The sequence below is a fragment of the Manis javanica genome, chromosome X (assembly GCF_040802235.1).
Source record: "Manis javanica isolate MJ-LG chromosome X, MJ_LKY, whole genome shotgun sequence".
Classification (NCBI taxonomy): domain Eukaryota; kingdom Metazoa; phylum Chordata; class Mammalia; order Pholidota; family Manidae; genus Manis; species Manis javanica.
Window position 1 is genome coordinate 106,393,414 of NC_133174.1, and position 23,256 is coordinate 106,416,669.

Below are 23,256 nucleotides of genomic sequence, written 5' to 3' on the forward strand. Positions count from 1 at the left end.
GGAAATATATTGCAATACAGGCCTACCTCAGGAAAGAAGAACAATCCCAAATGAACAGTCTAAACTCACAATTAATGAAACTAGAAAAGGAAGAACAAATGAGGCCCAAACTCAGTAGAAGGAGGGATATAATAAAGATTAAAGCAGAAATAAATAAAATTGAGAAGATTAAAACAATAGAAAGAATTAATGAAAGGAGAAGCTGGTTCTTCAAGAAAATAAACAAAATAGATAAACCCCTAGCTAGACTTATCAAGAAAAAAGAGAGTCTACACACATAAAAAACAGAATCAGAAATGAGAAAGGAAAAATCACTACAGAAACCACAGAAATACAAAGAATTATGAGAGAATACTATGAAAAATTATATGATAACAAACTGGATAACCTAGAAGAAATGGACAATTTTCTAGAAAAATAAAACCTTCCAAGGCTGACCCAGAAAGAAACAGAAAATCTGAATAGACCAATTACCAGCAAAGAAATTGAATTGGTAATCAAAAAACTATCTAAGAAAAAAAACCCCTAGACCAGATGGTTTCACTGCTGAATTTTATCAAACATTTAGTGAAGACCTAATACCCATCCTCCTTAAAGTTTTCCAAAAAGTAGAGGAGGGAGTACTCCCAAAGTCATTCCATGAGGCCAACATCACTTTAATACCAAAACCAAGGAAAGACACCACAAAAAAAGAAAATTACAGACCGATATCCCTGATGAACATAGATGCGAAAATATTAGCAAACCAAATTCAAAAATACATCAAAAAGATCATCCATCATGATTAAGTGGGATTCATCCCAGGGATGCAAGGAAGGTACAACATTAGAAAATCCATCAATATCACTATATCAACAAAAAGAAGGACAAAAACCACATGATCATCTCCATAGATGCTGAAAAAGCATTTGACAGAATTCAATATCCATTCATGATAAAAACTCTCAACAAAATGGGTATAGAGGGCAAGTACCTCAACATAATAAAGGCCATATATGACAAACCCACAGCCAACATTATACTTAACAGCCAGAAACTGAAAGCTATTCCTTTAAGATGGGAAACAAGACAAGGATGCCCACTCTCCCCACTTTTATTCAACATAGTTCTGGAGGTCCTAGCCGTGGCAATCAGACAACACAAAGAAATAAAAGGCATCCAGATAGGCAAGGAAGAAGTCAAATTGTCCCTGTTTGCAGATGACATGATACTCTACATAAAAAACCCTAAAGAATCCACTCCAAAACTACTAGATCTAATATCTGAATTAAGCAAAGTTACACGATACAAAAGTAATACACAGAAATCTGTTGCTTTCCTATACACTAATGATGAACTAACAGAAAGAAAAATCAGAAAAACAATTCCATTCACAATTGCATCAAAAAGAATGAAATACCTAGGAATAAACCTAACCAAGGAAGTGAAAGACCTGTATGCTGAAAACTGCAAGACACTCTTAAGAGAAATTAAAGAGGACACTAATAAATGGAAATTCATCCCATGCTCTTCACTTGGAAGAATTAATACTGTCAAAATGGCCATCCTGCCTAAAGCAATCTACAGATTCAATACAATGCCTATCAAAATACCTACAGCATTCTTCAATGAATGAGAGCAAATAGTTCTAAAATTCATATGTAATAACAAAAGACACCGAATAGCCAAAGCAATCCTGAGAAGGAAGAATAAAACAGGTGGAATTACACTCCCTGACTTCTAGCTCTACTACAAAGCCACAGTAATCAAGACAATTTGGTACTGGCACAAGAATAGGCCCATAGGCCAGTGGAACAGAATAGAGAGTCCAGATATAAACTCAAGCATATATGGTCAATTAATATGCGTTCAAGGAGCCATGGATATACAATGGGGAAATGACAGCCTCTTCAACAGCTGGTGTTGGCAAAACTGGACAGCTACGTGTAAGAGAATGAAACTGGATTACTGTCTAACCCCATACACAAAAATAAACTCAAAGTGGATCAAAGACCTGAATGTAAGTCATGAAACCATAAAACTGTTAGAAAAAAATATAGGCAAAAATCTCTTGGACATAAACATGAGCAACTTCTTCATGAGCATATCTCCCCAGGCAAGGGAAACAAAAGCAAAAAGGAACAACTGGGACTACATCAAACCGGAAAGCTTCTGTCCAGCAAAGGACACCACCAATAGAACAAAAAGCATCCTACAGTATGGGAGAATATATTCATAAATGACATATCCGATAAAGGGTTGACATCCAAGATATATAAAGAGCTCATGCACCTCAACAAACAAAAAGCAAATAATCCAATTAAAATATGGGCAGAGGAGCTGAACAGACACTTCTCCAAAGAAGAAATCCAGATGGCCAACAGGCACATGAAAAGATGCTCCACATCGCTAATCATCAGAGAAATGCATATTAAAACCACAATGAGATATCACCTCACACCAGTTAGGATGGCCATCATCCAAAAGACAAACAACAACAAATGTTGGTGAGGATGTGGAGAAAGGGGAACCCTCCTACACTGCTGGTGGGAATGTAAATTAGTTCAGCCATTGTGGAAAGCAGTATGGAGGTTCCTCAAAAAATAAAAATAGAAATACCATTTGACCCAGGAATTCCACTCCTAGGAATTTACCCTAAGAATGCAGCACTCCAGTTTGAAAAAGACAGATGCACCCCTATGTTTATCGCAGCACTATTTACAATAGCTAAGAAATGGAAGCAACCTAAGTGTCCATCAGTAGATGAATGGATAAAGAAGATGTGCTACATATACACAATGGAATATTATTCAGCCATAAGAAGAAAACAAATCCTACCATTTGCAACAACATGGATGGAGCTACAGGGTATTATGCTCAGTGAAACAAGCCAGGCAGACAAAGACAAGTATCAAATGATTTCACTTATCTGTGGAGCATAAGAACAAAGAAAAAACTGAAGGAACAAAACAGCAGCAAACTCACAGAACCCAAGAACGGACTAACAGTTACCAAGGGGAAAGGGACTGGGGAGGGTGGGTGGGAAGGGAGGGATAAGGGGGAAAATGGGGCGTTATGATTAGCACAGATAATGTAGGTGGGAGGACACAGGAAAGGCAGTATATACAGAGAAGACAAGTAATGATTCTACAGCATCTTACTACGCTGATGGACAGTGACTGTAATAGGGTTTGTGGGGGGGACTTGATAATGGGGGGAGTCTAGTAACCATAATGTTGTTCAAGTAGTTGTACATTAATGATATCAAGATAAAAAATTTTTAAAAATAGTTAAAATGGTCAATTTTATGTTATGCTTTACCACAATGAAAAAAAGTAATGCACATAGATTATAGAAAATCTGTGAAATACAGAAAAGTACAATAAAGAGAACAATAATCACTTATAAGCCCAGCACTTGCATGCACTATGACTAAGTTTTTCTTGTGTGTACAATAATCACTTATAAGCCCAGCACTTGCATGTACTATGACTGTTTTTCTTGTGTGTAGGCACATATGTATGTGTGTGTTTGTGCATAAATATAAGCATATATAATACATGTATAGGGAAGGTTAATTTTTTTTACAAAACTGTTCCTCCCATATATAAAAATCAGTATCCTGCTTTTTTCATTTATTATATAATGGATATTGTGTGAGGCCGTCAAGTATTGAGAACATCTTCCTTCCTTGTGTCTTCCAGCTTCTGGGGGCCTTAAGTGTTCTTGGTTTGTGGTGGCATAGCTCCAATCTGTGCCTCCATGATGCCATAAATAACAATTTCTTAGTTTTTTAATATTTAGGCTGTTTCTAATTCTTCAGTATAATAACATGTCAGTGAAAACGTTTGTATTTTTTTCACATCTGTGATGACACCCTGTGGCTGTATTCCTAGAAGTTGATTTACAGGTCACAAGATAAAAATAATTCTAAGTCTCTTAATGAAGTCTGCACCCTGGAAAGGTTTAAGTTTACACCTGCATCGGTGGTGAGTAAGAGTGGTTTATCTCAGCTGTCATCAGCAGTAATTACTCTCTCTTTCTAAATACTTGTGAACCTACAAGCTGGCAAATGCTGTCACATTGTTTACATTTGTTTCATTGATTATAAGCAAATTTCACCGTTTACCTAAATCAGTCCTTTCTATTTCTTTGTAAATTTCCCATTTATGTCCATTGCCTATTTTTCTTGGATATTCAGCTTTCTCTACTGATTGGTAAGAAGTCTTTATATGATACCTACATTAACCCTTTGTCATACATTGCATGTATTTGTCCCGTTTTGACATTTGGCTTCTAATGCTGTTTATGTGTTGTTTTATTTGTACGTATTTTAAACTTCTGTGCAATTATATTTCTAACTTTGCTTTTCTGCATAAAGGCCGACCGTACCCCACGATCATATGACTGTTCACTCATGTATTTGTTAAGTACTGTTACAAATTTTATGCTTAGCACTTTAATATATTTAGAATTTACCTGGGGTATATGACATGAGGTAATCACCTGACTTTTTAAAAAGTATATAGTGTACCAATTGTTTAAGCACCGTTTTTTGGAATAATCTTTCTTTTCCCCACTACTTTGGGATACAACCTTGATCACATCCTAGACATTTATATATTCGACGGTCTATCTCAGGACTGTGTATTCCGTTCTGTTAATCTATCAGTCTGTCCTTGTGCCAGCCTCACACTGTTGTGATTCTTCTAGCTTTGTAATACCTTTGAATATTAAAAGATGGCAGGGCGCCTCCCTCCTCACTGCTCTTCTTCTCAACATGTCCTTGGTTATTCTCATCTTTTGTCCCCAATGAACTTGAACAAACCAAGGGACACTTAGGGCCACCAGAAGCTGTGAGAGATACCTTGTGATTGTGAGTGGATTCTGTTAAATCTAAAAATTTGGAATGACTTATGTAAAATCTGGGTTTTATTCAGGAACACAGTATATTTCTCCCTTAGTTTGTCTTCTTTCTTTACATTGAGCCATATGAAACTGCCAGTATTCTACCTTTCTGACCTACTCAAATGGCAATTTCATATGACTTAACCCTTTGAAAAGTTGATTTATTTATATGGTAATTATGCTCTTTCCAAAGAGTTTTCATTTAAAAAAAAAAAAAAGCCAGGGAGAGGGTGAGTGAAAAAGATATACTTTAAGCTTTTTATTTATTTTTTAAAATCTTGGCCTTAAGAATTTCTCTTACTGTCAGGAGTGGGAATAGGCTCTTGCTGGTTGATCACCGGATGGATGAAACAAAGGATATATAGATCACTGGCTTCCATGCTTTGAGGATCTTTTTAAAATAATAAAGCCATAGGGAACTGTCCAGTATTTCCTACCACCTCTTATAATTTAGTGATCCTTAAGCATATACTTCAAGGTTTGGTGAGCTGGGCTTCCTTCCCATAGTAGGTCAGCCCAAAACCAGAGCCTCGAGCCTGGAGGTAGGGGTAGTCAGAAAGGGTAAAATTCAGGTAAGATTAAGGAACCAGTTCCAATGTGTGGGAGATTTACCCACACCAAACGATTCTCTGACACCAGCTGGGTGTCCGACAATTCATTCAACTCAATTCTGACACTATCTTCCCAGAAGCACCAGAGTCCCCAGGTTAAGGCTCAGTCCCACAAGATGGCCCCACGCTTCAGATGCCAATCCCAAGTCCAGGTAACTGTTACCTGTGCTTCTGACTAACTGGCTATAAATCAGGGGTTACCACTACTCCATCCTTGGGTTCAATTCATTTGCTAGAGCAGCTCACAGAACTCAGGAAACCAATTCACTCACTAGATCCCTGGTTTATTATAAAAAGTATTAAAGGATACAAATCAACAGAGATTTATAGGGTGAGGTCCTGAATAAAGGAGCTTTTATCCCCACGGAGTTTGGGACCTGGCACTGTGACACATGGATGCATTCTGGTCATCAGCTTGGAAGCTCTCCCATCCCCTGTGCCTTTGGGTCTTTATGAAGGCTTCCTTACATGGGCATGATTGATTAAATCATTGGCTGTAGGCAATGGATTCAACCTCCAGCCCCTCTCCCTTCCCGTCCTTAGGTGCTTTCCAGAAGTTGCCGTATTAGCATAAATTCAGGTGTGGTTGAAAGGAGTTTGTTATGACTGTCATGACACTTTTATCACTCTTATCACTTAGGAAATTCCAAGGGTTTTGGGAGCTCTGGGCCAGAAATGGAGATGAAGATCAAATATATATTTCTTACTATAAATCACAAAGCACAAAGGGTTTCAGATGAAATTAAATGACTAAATGTCGGGGGTGGGAAGTTTCAGTGTTCACCATAAACTTTTAGCTTTCCTTTTTCCACCTGATAGCTAGAACAATAACCTCTTCAAGGGGAATCTAGCCAACACTATGTTCTACTCTAGAATGTGTACTTAACCACAACAATCTACTATGGTAAGACACACTAGAAGTGGGTATTTGGTGATAAACTTGATCTTTTCCTTTGTATGGAAACCTTCTAGGTAATGCAAACACAGAGCTTCAACAGGAAGCTTTAAAATAAATGCAAAGTCATAATGGTTATTTAAAAAAACAGGTACTTGCACGGTTTTCATAAAATATAATCAGCATCCAGTTACAAATAACATCGTAAATGTTATATAGGATATGACAAAAATATAGGAAGTGAATTCTTAAGAGTTGCGGTCAAAGTGTAATTTAGGTATAATAATTTTACAAGACATAATAATACCTTGTCCACCCTACTTTTAAAAGAAAAACCCCAAGACAGAAGAACCACAGGCTGCTTTTAAATGCAAACACTCATTGCTTTCTCTGGCCATTAGGTGTCGCTGCAGTAAATGGGGCGTATCTGAGCACTGTCTGAGGACATTAGAGTCTCGTAGCTAGTGATCTCTGTCCAGTTAACAACCTCAATCCTTGCTCGCAAAACGTCCATTTCAAGGATAGGGAGCCTAGAAACACCAGGCTAACCGTACGGTCTGTTGTAGTTGTTTTTATCTGCAAAGCACATGATCCAAACTCTCCAAGAGAACTTTACTAACATTCTCCCCCTATGGGAGCAGGTAAGGTTTGCCAGCCGAATTTATAACAAAGGAACTTGGCAGGCCAGCCAGGCTGCTCTGACCTAAGCACATTTAATGGTAATATTTGCATTCCGTTGGCTTTCCTTGTCACACAGCCTATCAGGAAGCAAATCAGCACCAAGTGTCTGATAGATAACCAGCTGGACAGGGAATTCTCTCAACACCTCAAACTGGCCACTTTGTCTTAATGTCTTGTTCTTCCCCTAATATGCTTTTGCACACACATGCACACACAAATTCTGCCTATTTAATGTCACATCAGGTTGGAGCTCTCTTGAACATTAATGACAATAATCAGAAGTCTTATTTAACCAGCTGAGCCCTTCCTTCACCATGCTTACACTCCTTTTATTCCTTTTTCTTTTTCTTGCCTTGGCTCCTGGATGGCATGCTAGAGAATGGAGAGGTAAATAAATTATGTATGTACATGTTATCATGCAATGGTTGGGATGGGGAGCAGCTCTGTACACAAACAGAATGAGGTACCCCCCACCTGGTATGCTTTCAAGGATCCTAAGAGCACCCTGCCTGAAATCTTCCCCACACTGCAGTGCATTTCAGCTCAAGCTCTTCCAGGAACAGCCTAGCTTTTTTGTCTTCATTTCTCCCACAGCTGCCCAGAGCCTGGGCCTGAAGAGACTGGCAGCACCGAGTGCATTGTGAGAACAAGTAGAAAGAGTAAAATATTGATGGAGATCAATTTTCCTGATTAATCAGTGGGCCCCTAATAAGGTCCAGGGGAGTCCTGAGCAAATGGTTCTCTGGACAGGTGCACATGGGAGAGAGATAAGCTGCCGTGAAAAAGCAGTAAGCACCTGGGAGCCTTGGAACCTGGTGGGCCTTCTGAGAGGATCAGGAGGGATGCAGTGGGCACAAGCCTGGTCACCCTCCCCTGTTGCCCATTTTACGTGTCTCCATTTCATCAAATATAAAACCAAGTGTCAGACTGTTGCTTTATACCCCAGGGGACTTTGCCCCAAGCGCTCATAAGGATTGAGCCTGGTCAGCATTTGAACTGAAAGCACATAAGATGAAGGACAAAGGTGGTATCCAAGTGGCACAGCTGACCGAGCAGAATACACAGCCCCATGCTGTTCAGACAGATGCTGACCGTGCTGGAGATGCTTAACACCTGGGGCCTCCTGGCTGCCCGGGACACGAGGACATCATCCACTCCCTCTCAGAGCTCCCCTCCCCTCTCACGGCTTCTCATGCTCACTCCCTCAGCCCCGACCCACATTGCTCACTGCCCGCTGGACATTGCCATTTGGCTGTCACCTCTAACTTAACATGTATCAAACTGACTTCTAGCCCTGAAATTTCCCAATTTTCCATTTCAGTACCATCATCCCCCCAATTATCTGGGCTGAAAACCCAGAAGTTGTCTTGGACTCATCCTCTTCCCCTCCCCCAGTCAACCTTGTTCCTAGTTGGTTCTTCATTCTTACTGCTCTCATGCTGGTCTTTCTTTTTGTCACTGTCCCTGCCCTAATCTAGGACCTTAGCGCCTACCTAGGCCATTGCAATAATCCTATAATTGGTCTCTGGGATTAACTGTAAAACTGATCATAAGCATCAAGCACTAATGGACCAGGCACTGTGCCGAGTACTTGATGCTCAGTATCTCATTTCACCCTAACCCTACCTGCTAGGTGGGTACTGTTCTTATCAAGCCCATTTCATAGATGAGGAAACGGAGGCACTGAAAAAATTTTGTAGCCTGCCCAAGTTCACCTACCCAGTGACTGAGCTGAGATTTAAAACCGGATAGCTGTCTGCAGGGTCACCTCATTTCAGTCACTCCCACCCAGCGTATTGCTTCTGCCAGACTAATTTTCTTAAGATCTGCCCGTCTTTTGTCCTTTATCGCCCCTAGAGAATAAAGGCCAAGCCCCTAGCCTAGCATGGTGCCCTTACCAACGTTAGCACCCTCATTACACGGGGCCCTCTGGATCAGGAGTTGCAAAATCAAATGCTGGCAGAAACTTGGAAGTAACATGAAAAAAAACAAAGTAGGGAAACCCAAATAATACACACTCACCCCTTAAAGAATAAACTTTCGAATCATTCTGAGCCGTCACAGTCTTTTGGCTTGCAAAACATAGCAGAAAGGAATAGTTAGCAGTGGAGGCTGCAGCAAGTTCCTTGTCTCCAAAGGGGTGGATGCCATTTAGAAATGTGGGCCCAGTTTTCCCAAGGGATACTAAAATCCAGGTTTTTGTGTAAAATCTCCAGTTTTTCAATGTTGGCAAATAAAATTGTTAAATACCATGTGGGCTAAGCAAAACAAGCTTTTCTATAACCTCTGCTCTATTAAAACCTCCAATTCAATCAAAATTATCTTAGTCCTCCTCTCACGTCCGGTAAAGAATAAGTGGATTTCACATTCCAGTTACCTCTGCCTGGAACATTTATCTCCATCTCCTTAAAGGCTCAACTGAGATTTGCTCCAGTGGTAGCTGTCTCTTCTGACTGACAATAGCATATATCTTTTGCTTTTGTTTGCTTAATGAGTTGGCTAAACCACCCCCGCCCCCCACCGCCATCCATACAGCTATCCTATCTTGAAAAATAAAGGCAGGTGTTTTGCCTTTGGAGAACCACAATGGGGTGTTCCAGACCTCTGCGGAGGGGATTGTGGGGCAGGAGAAGCGATTCAACTCACAATGTGCTCTGGCAATAGAGGTAGATGCCATGTTTTCACTGTCATCCCTGTCCCACTGCCAAGGGCGTAGCTATTTTGTTCCAAGAGCTTTGTGGGTGAATAACCCCTTTTTAAAGGATGCTGTTCACCTATATGTGCCCTCTGACCCAGCCGGGTTTTTTTTTTATTTCCACTGCATCTCTCTACTTCCCTCAACTTCCCCCATCTGTACACCATTGCTCTATGTCTCCACCCTGTGAAAGCCACCTCCCAAAGTCATCTCTCACCTCCTGGAGCCAGACTTTCCCTTCTGAATGCCCACAGCTCACTCTTGCTATAGCTCTCTCTGGCTTATGTCACATGCTTCCTTATGTTATAATCTCCCATGTCATGATTCCCTCTAGACTGCGAGTTTTTTGCCTTTGGGAAGTGTGTCTTACACGTTTGTATGTCCCCACAGCATGTAGCCTCCCGTAGCGAGCAAGCACTTGATACTTGTTAAAAAATAAATGAAGTTCAGGACCAGCTTATGAGATCTCAGCATCCGTGAGTACACAATTGAACCTTAGCTGCCACTAGGTGAGCCCCAAGTCTGTGTGCTCGTGCCTACCCGTGCTGAAGGTAAGATCAGCCTGCCCCCCACCCACACAGCTGCTGCCCTAAGGAAATCTCTGCCCCCTGTCTAAAACTGCCCATAATGCTCACTCTGCTAATGCACCATCTTCTATTCCCCACAGCAGTCAGGTTCTGTGTATCTCAGCACCAACAGCTGTTATTTCAGAATAGGTAAATATGCTACAAGAACACGGTAAAACCATCTTGACACTGATTGGATGTATGCCCCCTCTTCATCACAGCCTCCCACCGCTTTGTAGGGTGCGTGGAAGTGCTTGACAAACCATAGCATTATAGAGTTTGTATTTGTTAGTTTGATTTCCGTAAATGTGACCTAATGTAAATAGGGTCTAAATCTGTGCTCTCCTTTGGTGGGGAGACTTTAAGTCTGGGACAAGATGGAAACAAGGTATGTCAGGAGAATGAAATGAAAGCCTTCCTTGGGATTAACAAATTGTAATAATATGCTAATAACTACCATTTATTGGTCATTAATGTAGACAAGGCAGCTTATTATCATCTTTATGGACCCTATGAAATAAGTACTGTTATTGTTCCTGTTTTCTAGATGAAGAAGTGAGGCACAGAAGAGGTAACTTACCCAACAGTCACAGCTACCAAGTAGTGGAGCTGGGATTGACCACTGTCCCATGGGTCTTTCCTTTGTGCTTTATCCTCCAGGAATACAGGGGCCTGTTCCTAGATGTTAGGTAATCATTTTTGTTCTGTGTCATTTTTCTCCGTTCCCTTGCCCAGGTGTGGAAGTGGAGGATGAGAGATGAGGTGACCTAACCTTGACAATTGGAGGTCATGGTCTCAGGGCAAGAGCAGTTTAGAAGACCAATAGTATACAAGCTCAGAAGCAGACAGGCAAGAGCTTGGCTTCGGCCAGGAAATGGTTAACTCAAGTTCAAGGGGGAAAATAATCTTTAGAAAACTGGGCTAGGGGTGGGGTGGGGGGCTTGCTTTAGTTCTTGGCAGCCTGATGATGGAAGGCTTGGAGCCAGCAGATCGCAATGAGAAGCAAAGATCATTCGGAAGCCTCAGGCCTTTGGCCACCAAGTGACCACGGCTGCTGGGACGGATGGAGAAGAAAGCCCTGCTGGCTCTCTCAGCCCCTGCGAGAGCAGGCACAAAGCCCCAGGAGGGGAGAGTAAATTGTTGTCATCACACCTGTGAGGACGTGGTAACAGAGTTTCAGATTTTCTGCCTAGTTCAACATTTCTTGGTTGACATAGCATCTATTCTCAGTAGGAACAGAGCTCTGTTTTCCCAACAGAGCCAGCTTACCTGTCCTGAAGTACAGACACTCCTGGGTGCTAAGCTTTCAGGGTGGTGGGAGAGGATGGCAACATCACCTTCAGGGTGTTGCATTGTCAACTCTTGCTGTCATCTTAGTTTGGGGTCAGCCCTTTTGGGGACTAACTTCTGCCAATGTCAGCAGCATTGCCTTGGCAGTCTGAAAAAGAAAGGACACCGAATCCAGGTAGACGTCTAGACATCCCTTAGATAAGGTAGCTTTGTTTGAGCATCATTTTTAAGCTGTAGGGAAAAAAGAACTCTCCCCTTTTTCTCAAGAGGTGTAGAGTGCCCTAAATTCTTTAGGGATGGCAGTTGTTGATCATGGAAACCAGCCTGTCCCTAGAGGGCAGGCCCGCAGGAAGGAGGGGGGAGCCTTCCTAATTCCACTCACTGTAAAGTCACTCTACCCTTTTCTCCGGACCTGAGCTGTTTTATACCTTTGAAGAGATAAAGTCTGGGAATCAAAAATGGCCAGGCTGTGCTAAGCAGGGTTCTTTGAGCTCCAGCTACACAGTAACAGCCCCTAAGACAGGAGCTTGCCCCCCTGCCATGCCCACCCAACCTCCAGAGTGCAGGTGAAGAGAGAGGTAGGAGAAAGGAAAAGAAAGGTGCCAGACAAGGCCTGCAGCCAGCCAGGAAGAACCCACAGCTGGGCACAGTCATCTGCAGCTCCTGCTGTCCGGAGGAAAGGAAGACGAGGTTGCTGACCCCTCAAACCAGCTTTAAAAATGCAGCACCAGTGTTCACTCCCTTCCCCCACATAGCTGTTGCTTGTTTATTCTTGACAGCTGTGTTTGTCTTAAAGTTCTAATGGGCAGACCAGCTCAGTGATCAAGAGTATGGGCTTTGGATGCCAGCCCTGCACCTCCCTCCTGCTTGAACTTGGGTCAGCCACATAGTCTCTCTGAGCCTCATCTTTCTCATCTGTAAAACATGGGGTAAGCATAGTGCCTCTCTCATATACCCTTAAAGAAATTAGATGGGGTTAATGCAGATACAGAGCCAGGCACAGGATAAACAATAAAGCTGATGTGCTCTTTTTATTGTTCTTGAAGCATCTCTTCAGAATCTATGCATGGCATTGAAGGCCTGATTAGAACTACAAAAGCCAGTCCAGGTGTGTTTCTGTGTTTCCTATGATTGCTATAAATACAAATGAGCTAGCATCAGAAAACCTCAAGACCCTTCATCTCTATAGATAATGGTGAGCAGGGACAGTGGGAGAGTTAATTATTCATTTGCTGGGTTAGTTGGACACGCATTTACCCAGAGGTCACTAGGTGCAGGCTCTGCATATATCTATCTCTATATTCCCAGCCTTCTGAAAACTGTCTTCCAAATCTTTCTCGTCACCCTTCCTACCCAGTCTCACCCCCAATCAAGGTGACAGTAAAAGTTTGCTGTTCACCGCAGCTGCTCTGCATGCAGCTCCCATGGCCTCAATCCCTGCAGCTCAGCTCACTTGCATCTCAATTGCTTTCCCAAGGCTGACCCAGCTGCACTCATGTTTACCCACCCCCCATTCGGCACACAAGAACTGACTGTTTCTCCTCTCTGTTTCCCAGCAGAACACGAACCTGGCCTTTTGCTCACTTCCCCACCATTAGCGCGGACTTTCTGAGCAGCCAGGCAGCCCTCTGGACGCTGCTGAACCACGAGGCCGTGTAGGGGGGCATTTGCAGAGCCTGGTGCTTCCCAGCTCTAAGACGGCAGCTTCTGCTGTGCTGGCTCCACCAAGAGAAACGTGGGCCATGAGGTTCCCAGGACATAAAGGTCCTTTTGCTCCTTTTTTTGTTTGGTTATTGGGGATTTGCCAAAAGACAAAAGCCTTCTACCACGACTGCCTTTCCCAGCTATGTTTCCTCAGACGGTTTAGGAATTGGACAGCTTGGTCTTCAGGCTGTGTATAAAACATCTATGGAAGATAAAAGTTGTCTCCAGTAACAAGTGAAAGGTTCTGAACTCCTTTTTTTAAAGTATCATTGATATACAATCTTACGAAGGTTTCACATTAACAACATTGTGGTTTCAGTATTCGCCCATATTATCAAGTCCTCACCCCGCCACCATTGCAGTCACTGTCCATCAGTGTAGTTATATACTATAGAGTCATTTCTTGTCTTCTCCACCTGAGATCCTTTTCATCCAACCAGCAGACCCTTTTTTTCCTTTTCTTTTGGTTGCTTCTTTTAAATGCTCTTTTTAAATTAAGATGACCTTTTTTACAGTAGTTTTAAGTTCCTAACAAAATTTGGAGGAAGGTAGAGAGTTCCCATTTGTTCCCTGCCCCCACCACATACATGGCTTCCCTCATTATCAACACCCCCACAAGAGTGGGACATTTACAACTGATGAACCCACACTGACACATCATAAAATCACTCAAATCCATAGTTAACTTAGGATTTGTCTTGCCAATAGGTTTCAGCCCCGGGCAAGTTCGCTATGGATTCAATGTGACCAAAGAAATTGACAGCAAAACGTTCTTGGGGTGAAAGGGTTATACCCAACTTTATTTCCAGGTGGCAGGTCAGTCACTAAAATCCTGTTCCCTCAGCAAGTCTGCATGCAGCAAGCCGGTCTCTGCCTCTGGGCCTTTCTGCCTGCACAGCCGTCCCACACAGTTGTCCCACACAGCCATCCTCTGGGCCTCTCTGCACAGTCATCCCGCACAGCCGTCCTCTGGGCCTCTGTCCTCAGCACTGCCACCACTCCAGCCTCTGCTCTGCTCTCCTGCAGCCTTGCAGCCTTGCAGCCCTGCCACTGTGTCGTGCCCAGAGCACTGGGTGGAGCTCTCTATACAGAGTCAACAGCAACACATTGTCCACAGGTGTGCAGTGAGCTAGTCAACCAAGGCCAGGTGAGAATCCTGGCCACAGAAACTCTCATTTTATCCACAGGGTTCCTGGTGGTATACATTCTATGGGTTTGGACAAATGTGTCGTGAAGCATATTTGTCCTTAAAGTATACAGAGTATTTTCACTGCCCTAAAAATCCTCTGTGCTCTGCCTATTCAGTCTCCCCCCAGCCTCTGGCAAACACTGATCTTTTTACTGTCTCCATAGTTTTGCCTTTTCCAGAATGTCATGTATAGTTGGTATCATACAATGTATAGGCTTTTCAGAGTGGCTTCTTTCACTTACTAATAGGCACTTAAGGTTCCCCCATGTCTTCATGGCTTGATAGCTCGTTTCTTTTTAGAGCTGAATAATATTCCATTGTCTGGATGTACTACAGTTTGTTTATTCATTCACCTACTGAAGGACATCTTGTTGCTTCCAAACTTTGGCAATTATGAGTAAAGCTGCTTTAAACATCCATGTGCAGGTTTTTGTGTGGACATAAATTTTCAGCTCCTTTAGGTAAATACCAAGGTATAATCTAATCAGCACAATTGCCAGATCATATGGTAAGAGTATGTTTAGTTTTATAAGACAAAAAAACTGTCTTCCCAAGTGGCTGTACTGTTTTGCATTCCCACCAGCAATGAATGAGAGTTGCTGTTGCTCCACATGCTCACCAGCATTTGGTGTTGTCAGTGTTCTTGATTTTAGCCATTCTAATAGGTATATAGTGGTATGTCCTTGCTTTAATTTACATTTCATTAATGATATATGATATGGAGCATCTTTTCTTATGCTTATTTGTCATATGTAAATCTTCTTTGATGAGGTATCTGTTAAGGTCTTTCCCCTTTTTTAAATTGAGTGGTTTGTTTTCTTTTTGTTGAGTTTTAAGGATTCTTTGTATATTTTAGATAACAGTCCCTTGTCAGATGTGTCTTTTGCAAATACTTTCTCCCAGTCTGTGGCTTGTCTTCTCATTTTCTTGATTAATGCTCTCTTAAATATTCTACCTTTTATGTAGGTAACATATGCATATGATACAAAATCCAAAAGGTGCAAAGAGTATACATTGAAAAGTAAGTCTTCCCCAACCATTGTCCCTTGGTCTCCCAGTTCTCTGCAGAGACAACACTGTTGTTTCCAGCTTTTCATCTGAATCTTTCCAAAGATAGTCTATGCAAAGATATACATAAATAAGCACATTTATGTTCTTTTTGTATTTTGGATAATCAGCAGCATACTACATATTCTCCTGAACCATTTTTTCACCTAAAAATGTATCTTGGAGATGGCATGTATTTTTAAATGGTAGCATAGTATTCCAAAATATGATGTACTATTTCTTTAGCCCACTATTGGTGGACATTTATTTTCAGTTTCCTGCTGTTACTAACAATGCTGCAACAAAAATCCTTGTAACATATCTCTTTCCCAAATGGGAAAATATATCTGTAGAACAAATTCCTAGAAGTAGGATTGCTTTGGTCAAAGGATATATGAGTTTCATATCTTTATTAATATAATTTATTTGAGTGCCCATGGGAAGAATGAACAACCTAAAATGCTGCCTCTGTTGGATGGTCTCTCAGGAGTTTATCACAGAAGCAATCAAGTACTTTGCTTTGAAGTATTTGTCATTTTCATCTACTCCAAGTTTATTCCTTCTTTCCTTCAATATGTATTAAGCACATACTGTGTGCCAGGCATGTTGGTAGGCCTTGGGGAAAAAGCCACAAACAAGATAGACATGGTCACTGCCCTCATGGTATTTACAGTCTAGGGGGCCCAGTGGGGGTGAGGAGTACACATGAAAGACTTACACCCTAAATCATTACAAACTGTCACATGCCATGAAGAAGTACAGGTGACCAAAAGCGTTTACTAGGCTCCTGACTTAGTCTAGCCTCTGAGAAGACTTCCCTGAGGAAAGGGTGTTTATTCTGATCAATAAGAGAGACTTAGCTAGGCAGAGGGTATGGCAGGTTTGAAGTCCTAGAGGCAGGGAGGGGCATGGAGGAGGATGGACAGCATGGATCATAGGAGCAAGAAAGAGCCTTCAAGGTCACTTAGTCCAGTGTCCTTACTTGACATGAGAGGTAACTAAGGTTCAGATAACTAAAGGACTTGGTTGAGGTTATACAGATAGATAGTGGCAGAGCCAGGAGTAGGACCTGGCTCCTCCAAATTTTTTCAGAGGGTACCATGCTGCACAATGCAGCATGTCCATCCTGGGAGCTGTGGATCAACTAGACAGCTATAGGATAGTTCCCTGGGTTTATGTTGAGGGAGGATTTGAGCTCAAGTCCTTGTGACTAACAGCCTGACATGTTTTGTTTCTCTTTACTAGTAAGATATAGTTTGGGCAAATGGTAGTCTAGCAACTCCAGTCTAGTGGCTTGGTTTAGTCTTCAGCATACTTGTCTCTTCTCTAAGTTTAGATAATAAGTAATAGCGATATTAATAATGATGGTTACTTATGTAGTACTTGCTACATGTCAAATGCTCTTCTTAGTACTTTACATGTAATTCATTTAATCTTGACAACAATCCTAAAAGGTAGGTATCATTATTACCCCATTTTACAGATGAGGAAATTGAGGCCCAGAAAGGTCAAGCCATTTGCTCAAGGTCACAGAGCTAGTGAGTGGCAAAGTAGGGGCTCAGTTCAAGCAGCCTGGCTTCAGGGCCCATGGGCTTTCTCTGGGCACTGTCAGTGTCAGCAGCAGCTGGTGGACTCGGGTCTGAACCATGAGCTGCCGTATACTGGGGAGGGCCTATGTCAGTGATCCCCAATCATATCTGCACATAGAATCACCTGGAGAGCTTGCTAAGAATGACGTCCAGACCTCACCCAAGGTCAGTTAAATTGCAATCTCTAGGGGTGAATCCCAATCATTGATGGTTTTGAAAAGCTTTTTTTTTTCAAAAAACACAGCTAAGGGCTGAGAGGCACTGATATATAACTTACCATTCCTTCTACCTTTGGGGTTATCTTAGTTTGAGCTGCGGTAACTGAATACCGTAGACCAGGTGACTTAAACAGCACACACTTATTTCCCAGAATTCTGGAGGCTGGGAAGTCCAAGATCAAGGTGCCAGCAATTAGGTGTCTGTTGAGAACCCACTTGCTGGTTTGCAGACAGCCACCTTCTTGCTGTGCCCACAGGATAGAGTGAGAGATCATCTCTTTTGTATCTCTCCTTATAAAGCACTAATCCCATTCATGAGGGCTTCCCCATCATGACTAATCACCTCCCAAAGGCCCCTACCTTCAAATACCGTCAACTGGGGATTAGGGCTTTAACATATGAATTGGGGAGGGGCATGCTAACAGTCCACAGCAGGGGGCAACCAGCAATGCACGCTTGCCTTTGTGTTCTGGATATCCATTTAGTATGACATGGTAGGGGCATTAATTCATATCAGACCATGAGCTCCAATCTTAGCAGGGAGAATTCATTCAGTGAACATACTGTGGCAGCCACACTCAAGGATGATGTGTGGTAACAAGTTCGTTGGGGGCTAAAATAGTCTTCTCAGTCATGGACATCAGGAGACAGTGTAGTTTAGTAGAGTAGAGCTTGACAGTGTAGTTTAGTAGAGTAGAGTCAGACAGACCCAGAATCAAGCTGACATTTTATCTCTTGTGTTCTCTGATTTGGGGAGGTTTATCCTTTCACAGGGCTAAGATAATACAACCTAATTCCATGAGGACTGAATGAGATGTTACACACAACATACTCAATGTAATGCCTGATATCTAGTACTCAGTAAATATTAGCCATTATTTAGCCTCATGACCACCATGTGGCTCATTTGAGCCTAGTGACAAGTAAACAGTTGTATTTGGGAAAAGCTACCAATGGCACTGATATTGAGGGGAATCTGGCTTGACATTTAATGAGTGCCTGATATGTGTGATGAAGGGTATTAGACCCTGAAGAGCTAGGACAGTGAGGGTGGCCCAGTGCCTGCTCCCATAGGCTTTCTGGCTGCCAGCCCACATGTGCACCCAGATAGCTCATACCAGATAGACTGTGCCATAGCAGAGGTCCAAACAAATAGCAAAGGGAGCACAAGACAGGGAAAGAACCTCTATTCAAACAAAGAAGCTAGAAAATTATAAGGCAATGTGGACCCTGACTGGATACATGATGATATTAAGGAATTAAAAATGATAGGTATGATATGTTTTTTATATTTTTTTATGTTTTATAGAAGAAACCATTATAATATTTATGGATGAATTGAAATGATGCCTTTTGAGGGTAGAGTGAAAAAGGATGGCATGTATTGTTAATTGTTGGAGCTGGGAGATAGAACTTTGTGTTTATTTTACTATCCTACTTTTGTATATGTTTAAAATTGTCCACAATAAAAAGTTTTTTAAAAAGAGAGAGGTACATTTCAAGAGAGAGCAAGGAAACAAGCAATTTCAGTTAAGAATTCAAAAGTTCTAAGATGAGGTGGCATCTGATCTGGCCCTAGGTGACTAAGACTTTGCAAATGAGAAAAGGTATACATAATGTTTAGGAAATAACAAGTGTGACAGTATGTAGGGTTCCTGGAGTGGGGGTAGGTGTTAGGGTTCTCTAGAGAAACAGAGCCCATAGGATATGTATGTATGTAGAGAAAGATACTTGTTTTAAGGAGTTGACTCACACAACTGTGGCAACAGGCATGTCTGAAATCTGCAGCATAGGCTGGCAGACTGGAGATGCTGCCATTCAAGTTGATATTGCAGTTCAAATCCAAAGGCTGGACTACTGGCAGAATTCCCTCCTCCTTGGGGGACCTCCATTTTTTCTCTCTTGAGGCCTTCAACTAATTGGATGAGACCCATCTACATAATGAAAGGTAATTTGCTTTATTCAAAGTCTAGTGATTTCAGTGTTAATCTCATCTAAAAAAATACCTTTCTAGCAACATCTAGACTGGTGTTTGACCAAATATCTGGGTACTGTGACATAGTCCAGTTAACACATGAAATTAACCATCACAGGGTAGTAGTGAGAAGTGCTTATGGGAAGGCAGGTGGGTGCCAAACTGTAGAGGGTTTTGAATTCTGTCGAGTTTTCTTTTGGAAAACTTTCTTCTAAAAGTTTTTCTTTAGAGATTTGGGAGTTGGTGAAGGATACTGAGCACAACAATGGCAGCATCCAGTAAGTTTGGAATGGTGCCCGGCTGCAGGGTACGATGGGCTGCAGATGGAGAGGTCAGAGCCTGGAGGGGTGTGGAGAGGGAGGGAAATTGTGGCCTGCACTCAGGAGAGATGATGCGAGGTACTGGAAGTGGAACTGAAAAATATCTGAAACAGGGAATCAGTGCAGGACATAGCAAGAGATCAGACTGAGAGAGTAGGCAGAGGCCAGGTCATGCGGGCCTGGTAAGCCAGATGAAAGAGTCTGGACTTTATCCTGAGGGCAGTGGGGATCCCCTGCAGAGTGGAAGTCAAGGGAGTAACCTATCAGATCACTCTGACTGCTATGTGGGGAATAAGGGCAGGTAGACCCGCTAGACGCAATTGTAGTGAAGGTGAAAGATGATGGTGGTTTGGACTAGGATGATGATAGTGGTCAGAAAGAAAAGTAGGCAGATTTGAGACATGTTTGGAGGCACTGGAACTCGCTGGTGATGGATCAGATAGTAGAAGGTAAGGGACAGAGAGAACTTAAGGGTGACTCAGGTTTTTGGCCTGAGCAGATAGGTCAATAGCAGTGCCATCTTCTGACTTGAAGAAAACGAGAGGGTAATCAGAGTTGGGGTGGAGTTCTAACCAGGATATACAGTTGGAGGTGTTTATTAGACTTCCAAGCAGAGATGTCAAGTAGGTAGTTGATTATGTGATCCTCGGGGTTGAGACTGGGGTTGGAGATAGAAATTTGGAAATCATCAGGCAGAGGAGAACAGAAAGAAAGCCAGTGAAATTGAAGCCACAGATGAAGTTGAAAAGGTGTGCAGGGGCAGATCGTGTAGCACTTGTAGCCTTCAAGAAGTATGCAAGAGCCAGTTCCTTCTGGCTCAGGAGAGCTGATTGTTAAATTGTAGGAAATCTGGCAACTGGTTGATCTCACAGTTGGTAGCTTGAAGTTGTCCACGGTGGGAATATTTACACCATTGAAATCAGCAAATGCTACAACTCAGGGCTTCCCCCCCCCCCCCCCCGAGAGCCAGTCGTTAAATATTTACCACTACAGCTTATAGGCAACAGTAAGAAGTACAGATTTTTTTTTCTAAGTGTTATATAAAGCCATTAAAATATTTTAAGCAGTTAAGTAAAAAGATCCGATTTATTTTTTTTTAATCACCTGGCAAGTCTGTAGGGAATGGACTGTAGATGGGAGGAAGGCAAGGAGTCCCAAACCTGCCATGTCCTAAGGAGACTGCCAGGAATGCTGCTGTGATGGTCCATGTGAGCAATGATGGTGGCTTGGCAGTGAAGGTGGAGTGAAGCAAAAACATTTGGAAGATTGTTGAAGTCTTAAGATTCAATATGGATGGCTCTCGACTCCTCACAAGGTGATTATAATTGACTTGACACACAACTCATATAACTTGGTTAGTGGCTTTTTGTTTTGGTTGTGGTGAGGGGCACCAGGTTGCAAAATGATTACTTTGACTCATGATTCAGGTCTTTTTGCAGTTTTACTGGAAACCAGCAGAAGATAAATCAATAATACTGTTTCATAGCAGAATAAGAAGGTTAATTTCCTGCATGAATATAATCTCTTGTCAGTATGTCAGTCTTACAGCAGCAGGAGGAACTTCAAGTCTTATGATTAGGCAGATTCTTGCTAAGGGGAAAGGAAGCTTAATATCTTTTTGGCAATGGTTCTTTTTTGATGGGGTAAGGAGGAAAGGAGGATGAGTCAGAACAGTGTTAAGATAAAACATTTTGAAGTAAGACATTCACTAACGACTCATAACTGTTCTGGTTCCTCCATCTCCAGACTGGAGACTCAGCCCGTCCATTTCATGTTTTGTCTCATACTTGGGTCTATGCTTGGCTATTACTGTACCTCAAAGGGAAGACCTAACCCAAAAGTTCACCCTTCACCTTCATGGACAACTCTATATCATTAAGGCATAGAAAGCTGATCCTTCAAGCCAGAGTAGTAAAGCAATATACAACAATCATTCATCTGAAATAAAGAACTGTGAAACCTTATGATTTTGCATGCCACTAAGCCTAAAATTATAGTAACCCAGGGTTTAGCAGGCAAAATGATAATATAAATAGCATGATTATGGGGATATTTAAACTCTTTACCAAAAGAAGCTGCTTTTAAGGCCTGCTGAAATATCTGTTTACTAATAAAAATAGCTAACATTGAGCACTTATCTTGTTGCTGGCACTCTGTCTCATTTAAGTTTCACAGCGATCCTAAGAGATTGGTCTTGTCATCCCCAATTTGAAGTGAGGAAATTGAAGCTCAGAGAAGTTAAGGAACTTGCTTAAGATCACACAGCTAGTAAGTGGAAGAGACAAGGGGTCAAATGCTGGTCTGTGTGATGGTAAAACCCATGCATATGACCTTTATGCTCAACTTAGGCTTCTGAAAACCACTCAGCTAGAGGTGAAAGTTGGGCCCCAAAACTAACTTCCTCCACTAGGTTGACCTTCATTAATTGAGTTTCAGTCATATATAATAAAATGGAACATCTTTCCAAAATTTCATAATTTAGACTTCACTTATTTAGACTAATGCCTTCCTCCACCCCCATCTCTCTCTCTCTTTCTCTCTCTTTCTCTCTCTCTCACACACACACACACACACACTAGTTGGAATTACTGATGTTTTTCTGTATGGTTTATTGAATGTCCTTATAGAGGGAAGCATAAGAGAAGCAAAAGTCTAACTTGGGCAAGATGGCTACAGTCTTTGCCAGCTGTGCAGCAAAAGGCAGCAGGGTGAGGTGTCCTGCAAGGGCACAAGTTAGGAATGTAACAAGTGCAGCACAAGTTGTCATTTTATGTCTTGGAACCTAGAGGCCAAGGTCAGCGAGTCACTAGGAAGCAGGATCCTTGAGGGTAGATTGCAGTGGATCGGGAGGTGGAGTACCTGGCTTCTAGTCCTGCCTCAGCCTTTGTCACTCTTTGTCAGTCTTCCTCTCAAGGTCTTGGGTTTTCATCTGTAAAATGAAGTAACTGGATTGGAATATCTTAAAGTCACTTTCAGATTTAAGTCCATGATTTGGGGACTTGGGGTTATCAGGGTCTGGAGCAATGAAGATCTAGGAATCAGAAGGAGAGCAAAAAAGGGCCAGGCTTTGTGGTCAGAGACAAGAAAATCCAAGAGCCCAAAGGCCTGTCCTGGGTAATTTGTTTGAGTGATTAAAATTGAGTTTTAGCACCACTTTCCTGGTTGTAACTTGTTCATATGTTCTACAGAGTTTTATGGAGAAGAGAGAAGTTGAGTTAGACAGAGTCCCTGCCATCAAGGATCTCACATTCTCCTTGGGTAAAGGGCATAAAACAACTAATATGAAATGGAATAAAATGTGTTATTTACCAGCTGTACGGCCTTGGTCAGATCACTTAACCTGTCCCTGAGCCTCAGGTTCCTCAACTGGTGCAGGCACATAAGCAGTCAATAAACATCAGCAGCTATTAACAGTAGCAGTAATAATATTATTTTGCATATATATATATCATATATTTAAATATTATTTAATTACTACATATGTGATATTTTATACTTGTATGTTATCACTTCTTAGTAAAATAGAACTATCTACATAGTACTGTTGTGAAGAAAAATGAAATAATATGAAATTTGATATTTTTTTCTA

At 41.9% G+C, this 23,256-nt stretch overlaps 1 protein-coding gene across 1 annotated transcript in view; it reads left to right on the forward strand.

Moving 5' to 3' along the window:
• The window catches only part of SLC25A43 (solute carrier family 25 member 43), a 45,748-nt gene that overhangs the window by 14,153 nt on the left and 8,339 nt on the right, over positions 1-23,256 (forward strand). The window lies entirely within an intron of this gene.